The 5,222-nt window shown below is 34.0% G+C and overlaps 1 non-coding gene across 1 annotated transcript; it reads right to left on the reverse strand.

Annotated features, from left to right (window-relative positions):
* Positions 1-4,296: 4,296 nt before the first annotated feature.
* On the reverse strand, positions 4,297-4,405 carry LOC123793408 (U6 spliceosomal RNA). Its single transcript, XR_006779945.1, has one exon. It is a non-coding gene; the product is annotated as a U6 spliceosomal RNA (small nuclear RNA).
* Between the last annotated feature and the right edge of the window lie 817 nt (positions 4,406-5,222).

Below are 5,222 nucleotides of genomic sequence, written 5' to 3' on the forward strand. Positions count from 1 at the left end.
GCTGGCCTCTCTTGGCCCCTTTCCTCATCCATCCCAGGAGAGGAGGTGGACTTTGGGGAAGATTGTTTCAAAAGTGGTCGCAATATTTTCTCTCTCCCCAGGCCCTTTACAGTATGACTTAGCCATTTCTCCCATCCAGCGGTGGAATTAATTTCTCCACCCCTTCAATCTTAGCTGGTTTTAGGATTTGCTTTCACCAACAGAGTGCAGTGCAAGTGATGGGTTGTGGCTTCTGAACCTCTCAGCCTTGAGTGGCCTTGCAGCTTCTGCTCTCGCCCCTTGTATGCTGCCACTACATAAAGAAGCCCATTAACAGAGAACACATGAGAAAAGGGCCCAACCAACAACCAAAGCCAACCACCAGCTGTGCAACAGAGCTCACCTTAGACCACCCAGCCCCAGTGAGCTGCCGATGATGGCAGCTACACGTGTGACCCAGCTAAGACCAGCAGAAAGACCTTCCACTGGGTCCGGTGCAAAGTGATGTCCCACGTTATTTTTTAATTGAGATATAATTTACAGATAACATTGTGTAAATTTAAGGTGTACACTGTGTTGATTTAATACATTTATATATTGCAATATGAGTATTGCCACAGCTTAAGTTAATATGTCTATAATGTCACAAAATTATCACTTCTTTTTTGTGGTGAGAACATTTAAGAGTTTCTGAGCAATTTTGAAGCATATAACATGGGATTGTTGACTGTAGTCATTATGCTGTGCATTAAATCCCCAGAACTTACTCGTTTTCTAACTGCAAGTTTGTGTCCTTTAACTACATCTCCCCAATTCCTCTACCCACCAGCCCCTGATAACTATCATTCTACTCTGTTTCTATGAGTTTGGCTTTTTTAGATTCCACATTTGGTGATATCATACAATATTTGTCTTTCTCTGTCTGGCTTATTTCACCAAGTGCAAAGTCCATCCATGTTTTTGCAAATGGCAGGATTTCCTTCTTTCCCATGGCTGAATAATATTCCATTGTATATGTATACCACAACTTCTCCATCCATTCATCTATTGAGAGACACTTAGATTGCGTCCATATTTTGGCTATTGTGAATAATGCTGCAACAAACATGGAAGTACAAATATCTTTTCAATATGCTGTTTTCATTTCCCTTGGATATATGTCCAGATGTGGGACTGCTGGATTATATGATAGTTGTATTTTTAATTTTTTTAGGAAACTCCACACTGTTTTACATAGTGACTACACCAATTTACATTCCCACCAATGGTACATAGGTCTTCCTTTTCTCCATCCTCATCAACACTTGTTATCTCTTGCCTTCTAGATGGTAGCCATTCTCACAGATGTGAAGTGACACCTTATTGTGGTTTGTATTTGCATTTCCCTGATGACTAGTAATGTTGAGCATCTTTTTATGTATGTGTTGGCCATTTGGATATCTTTTTTGGAAAAATGTCTATTCATTTCTCTGCCCATTTTTAATTGGTTTGTTGGTTTTGTTGTTAAGTTGTATGAGTTCTTTATATATTTTGGATATTAATCATTTGCAAATATTTTCTTCTCTTCCAAAGGTTAACTTTTCATCTTGTTGATTGTTTTTTGTTTGTTTGTTTGCTGTGCAAAAGATTTTTAGCTTGATGCAGTCCTACTTATTGATTTTTGCTTTTGTTGCTTGGACTTTTCATGTCATATCCAAAAAATTGTTGTCAAGACCAATGTCAAGGAGCTTCTTCCCAATGTTTTCTTCTAGGAGTTTTAAAGCATAAGGTCTTATGTTTAAGTCTTTAATCCCTTTCAAGTTAATTGTTATGAGTGGTGGATAATAGGGATCCAGTTTTATTTTTCTGCATGTTATTATTCAATTTTCTTAGCACCATTTGTTGAGGGGAATATTTTGTCCCCATTGAGTGTTCCTGGTTTCCATGTCAACTATTGGTTGACAGTATATGTGGGGGTTTATTTCTGGGCTCTCTATTTTGTTCCATTGGTCTATGTTTCTATTTTTATGCCAGTATCATGCTGTCTTAATTACTACAGCTTTGTAGTATAGTTTGAATTCAGGAAGTATGATGACTCCAGCTTTGTTCTTCTTTCTCAAGATTCTTTGGCTATTTGAATCTATTCTAGTTTAATACAAATTTTAGGATTATTTTTCCTATTTCTGTGAAAAATGCCATTAGAATTTTGATAGGGATTGCACTGAATCTACAGATGGCTTTGGGCAGTATAGATATTTTAATGATATTAATTCTGCTTATCCACAAACACAAGATCTTTCCATGTGTGTCTTCTTCAATTTCTTTCATCAAAGTTTTGTAGTTTTCATTGTACTGATCTTTTACTTCCTTGGTTAACTTTATTCCTAAGTATTTTATTATTTTTGAAGCTATTGTGAATGGGATAGTTTTCTTTATTTCTTTTTTAGACATTTTGTAATTAACATATAAAAACGCAATTGATTTCTGTATGTTAATTTTATATCCTGAAACTTGATTGAATTCATTGATTAGTTCTGGCATTTTTGGTTGAGTTTTTAGGATTTCCTACACACAAGATTATATCTTCTGCAAATAATGACAATTTTACTTTTTCCTTTCCTATTTGGATGCCTTTTATCACTATAACTTGCCTGATTACTCTAGAGAAGACTTCCAGCACTATTTTAAAATGGGGGTGGTGAGGATGGGCACCCTGGTCTTTTTCCTGATCTTAGAGAAAAAGCTTTCAGTTTTCCACCATTGAGTATAATGTTAGCTGTGGGCTTGTCACATATGGCTTTTATGATGTTAAAATGTGTTTCATCTATACCCAATTTGTTGAAGGTTTTTTTCATGAAAAGATGTTGTATGTTGTCAGATGCTTTTTCTGCATCTATTGAAATGATCACACAGCTTTTCTCTCTTATCCTATTAATGCAGTGTATCACATTTATTGATCTGTGTATGTTGAAACATCCTTGCATCCCAGGAATAGAACACTTAATGTGTTGTTGAGAGTTTTGGCAATTATATTCATTAGGGACACTGTTCTATAGGGTTTTGTTGTTATTGTTTTTGTTTGTAGTATACTTATCTGGCTTTTGGTATTAGGGTAATGCTGGCCTCATAAAATGAAGATGAATGAAAGTGTTTCCTCCTGTTCAATTTTTTTGGAAGAGTTTGAAAAGGATTGTTAATTATTCTTTTAATAATTGGTAGATCTTACCAGTGAAGCTATCTGCTCCTGGGCTTTCTTGTGTTGGGAGGTTTTTGATTACCGATCAATCTTCTTACTTATTGGTTTATTAAGATTTCCTATTTCTAAAAAAAAAAAAAAAAATTTCCTATTTCTTCCTGATTCAGTCTTGGTACATTGTATGTCTCTAGGAATTTATCCATTTCTTCTGGTTTTTCTAATTTTTTGGTCTATAATTGCTCATAGTAGTCACTTATGATGCTATTTATTTCTGTAATATCGGTTATAATGTCTCCTGTTTCATTTCTGATTTTATTTGAGTTTCTCTTTTTTTTTTTCTTAGTTGGTCTAGCTTAAGGTTTCTGATGTTGTTTAACTTCTTAAAAAAACAGCTTAGTTTCATTGGTCTTTTCTAGTGTTTTTCTGGTCTATATTTTATTTGTTTCTGCTCTAATCTTTGTTATTACCTTCCTTCTCCAACTTGGGCTTAGTTTGTTCTTCTTTTTCTAGTTCCTGGAGGTATAAAGTTATGTTGTTTGAGATCTTTCTATTTTCTTAGCATATGCATCGATTGCTATAAACTTTCCTCTCAAAACTGCTTGTGCAGTATCCCATGTGTTTCCATTTTCATTTGTTTTGACATTTTTTAAATATACTTTTTATTTCTTCTTTGACCCATGGATCTTTCAGGAGTGTTGTTTAGTTTCCACATGCTTGGTAAATTTCCAGCTTTCCTCTTGTTGTTGATTTCTAGTTATACTCTTGTGGTTGGAAAAGATACTTTCTATGATTTCAGTCTTCTTAATTTACTGAGACATGCTTTGTGGCCTACCATATGATCTATCCTGGAGAATGTTCTGTGTGCACTTGAGAAGAATGTGTATTCTGCTGCTGATGTTCTGTATATGTCTGTTAGGTCCATTTGGTCCAATGTATGGTTCAAGTTCAACATTTTCTTTTTGATATTCTCTCTAGATGATCTATCCATTGTTGAAAGTAGGGTATTGAAGTCTCCTACTATTATTGTACTATTGTCAACTTCTCCCTTCAGAATTGTTACTATTTGCCTAATATATTTAGGTGCTCTTATGTTGGGTACATATATTTACAATTCTTGTATCTTCTTGATGAATTGACCCCTTAACAATATGGAATGTTTCATGAATTTGTATGTCATCCTTGTATAGCGGCCATGCTAATCTTTTCTGTATTGTTCCAATTTTAGTTTATGTGTTACTGAAGCTGGAACAACCCATGGTATTGTAAACAGATAAAACTGTTGTTGTTTTAAAGCCACTAAGTTTTCAGGTGAATTTTAAACAGCAATAAATAATTGATAAAGACTTAATCTGATTGATGAGTCAAGAAAGAGAGGTTGAGGATGCACAGCCCAACCTCTCTCTCATTCTTCTTTTGGAAATAAGCAGTCCACTGAGAATCCGTGTTCTCTTTTGGTCATCCAGGCCATAAGCCTTACAGGACTGAGATACACGGATATATATTTTTTCCAAATGCTAATAAGCCAGGAGTGAAAGTTAGTATTTGGTTGAAATCAAGTCCAAGACCAAATACTGCCATAAGAGAAAGGAGTAGGAATCAAGAATATATCTGATAATAATTTTAAAAATTAGTATAATAATTTAGGAGTCACAAATTGAAAGATGGTTAGTGAAATGAAAATATTTTAAATATTTTCTCTAACAATATATCCCATTTTCCTTTCTCTTTACATTCTTTATGATGTCAAAATTAAAAGTAATTTATCAAGATTTTGAATTTTTTCCTTCGCATAAAATTTTAAGGTGGTAAAACTGTAATTTAATTCATCCTCACAAGATGTGAAAAATTCTCAGATAGGACCTTTTATTGAAAACATAATATCTTTGTATGGGTTTTGGCCTTGACACATTTCTGTTACTCATTTTTATGTGAATTTAGTTTTCCTGATTATCAGAAGGATATTTGTTTTAACAACTCCAGTGTTTCTGTGCAGTGTTAAAAAATTTTTTTTTAATTTTTAAGGTGATTTTTCTGAGTTGTTTCTGGTTTTGTTTTTTTGCTCTATTTG

This window comes from Ursus americanus, chromosome 13, assembly GCF_024610735.1.
Source record: "Ursus americanus isolate L20-20 chromosome 13, mUrsAme1.1.p, whole genome shotgun sequence".
NCBI classification, from domain to species: domain Eukaryota; kingdom Metazoa; phylum Chordata; class Mammalia; order Carnivora; family Ursidae; genus Ursus; species Ursus americanus.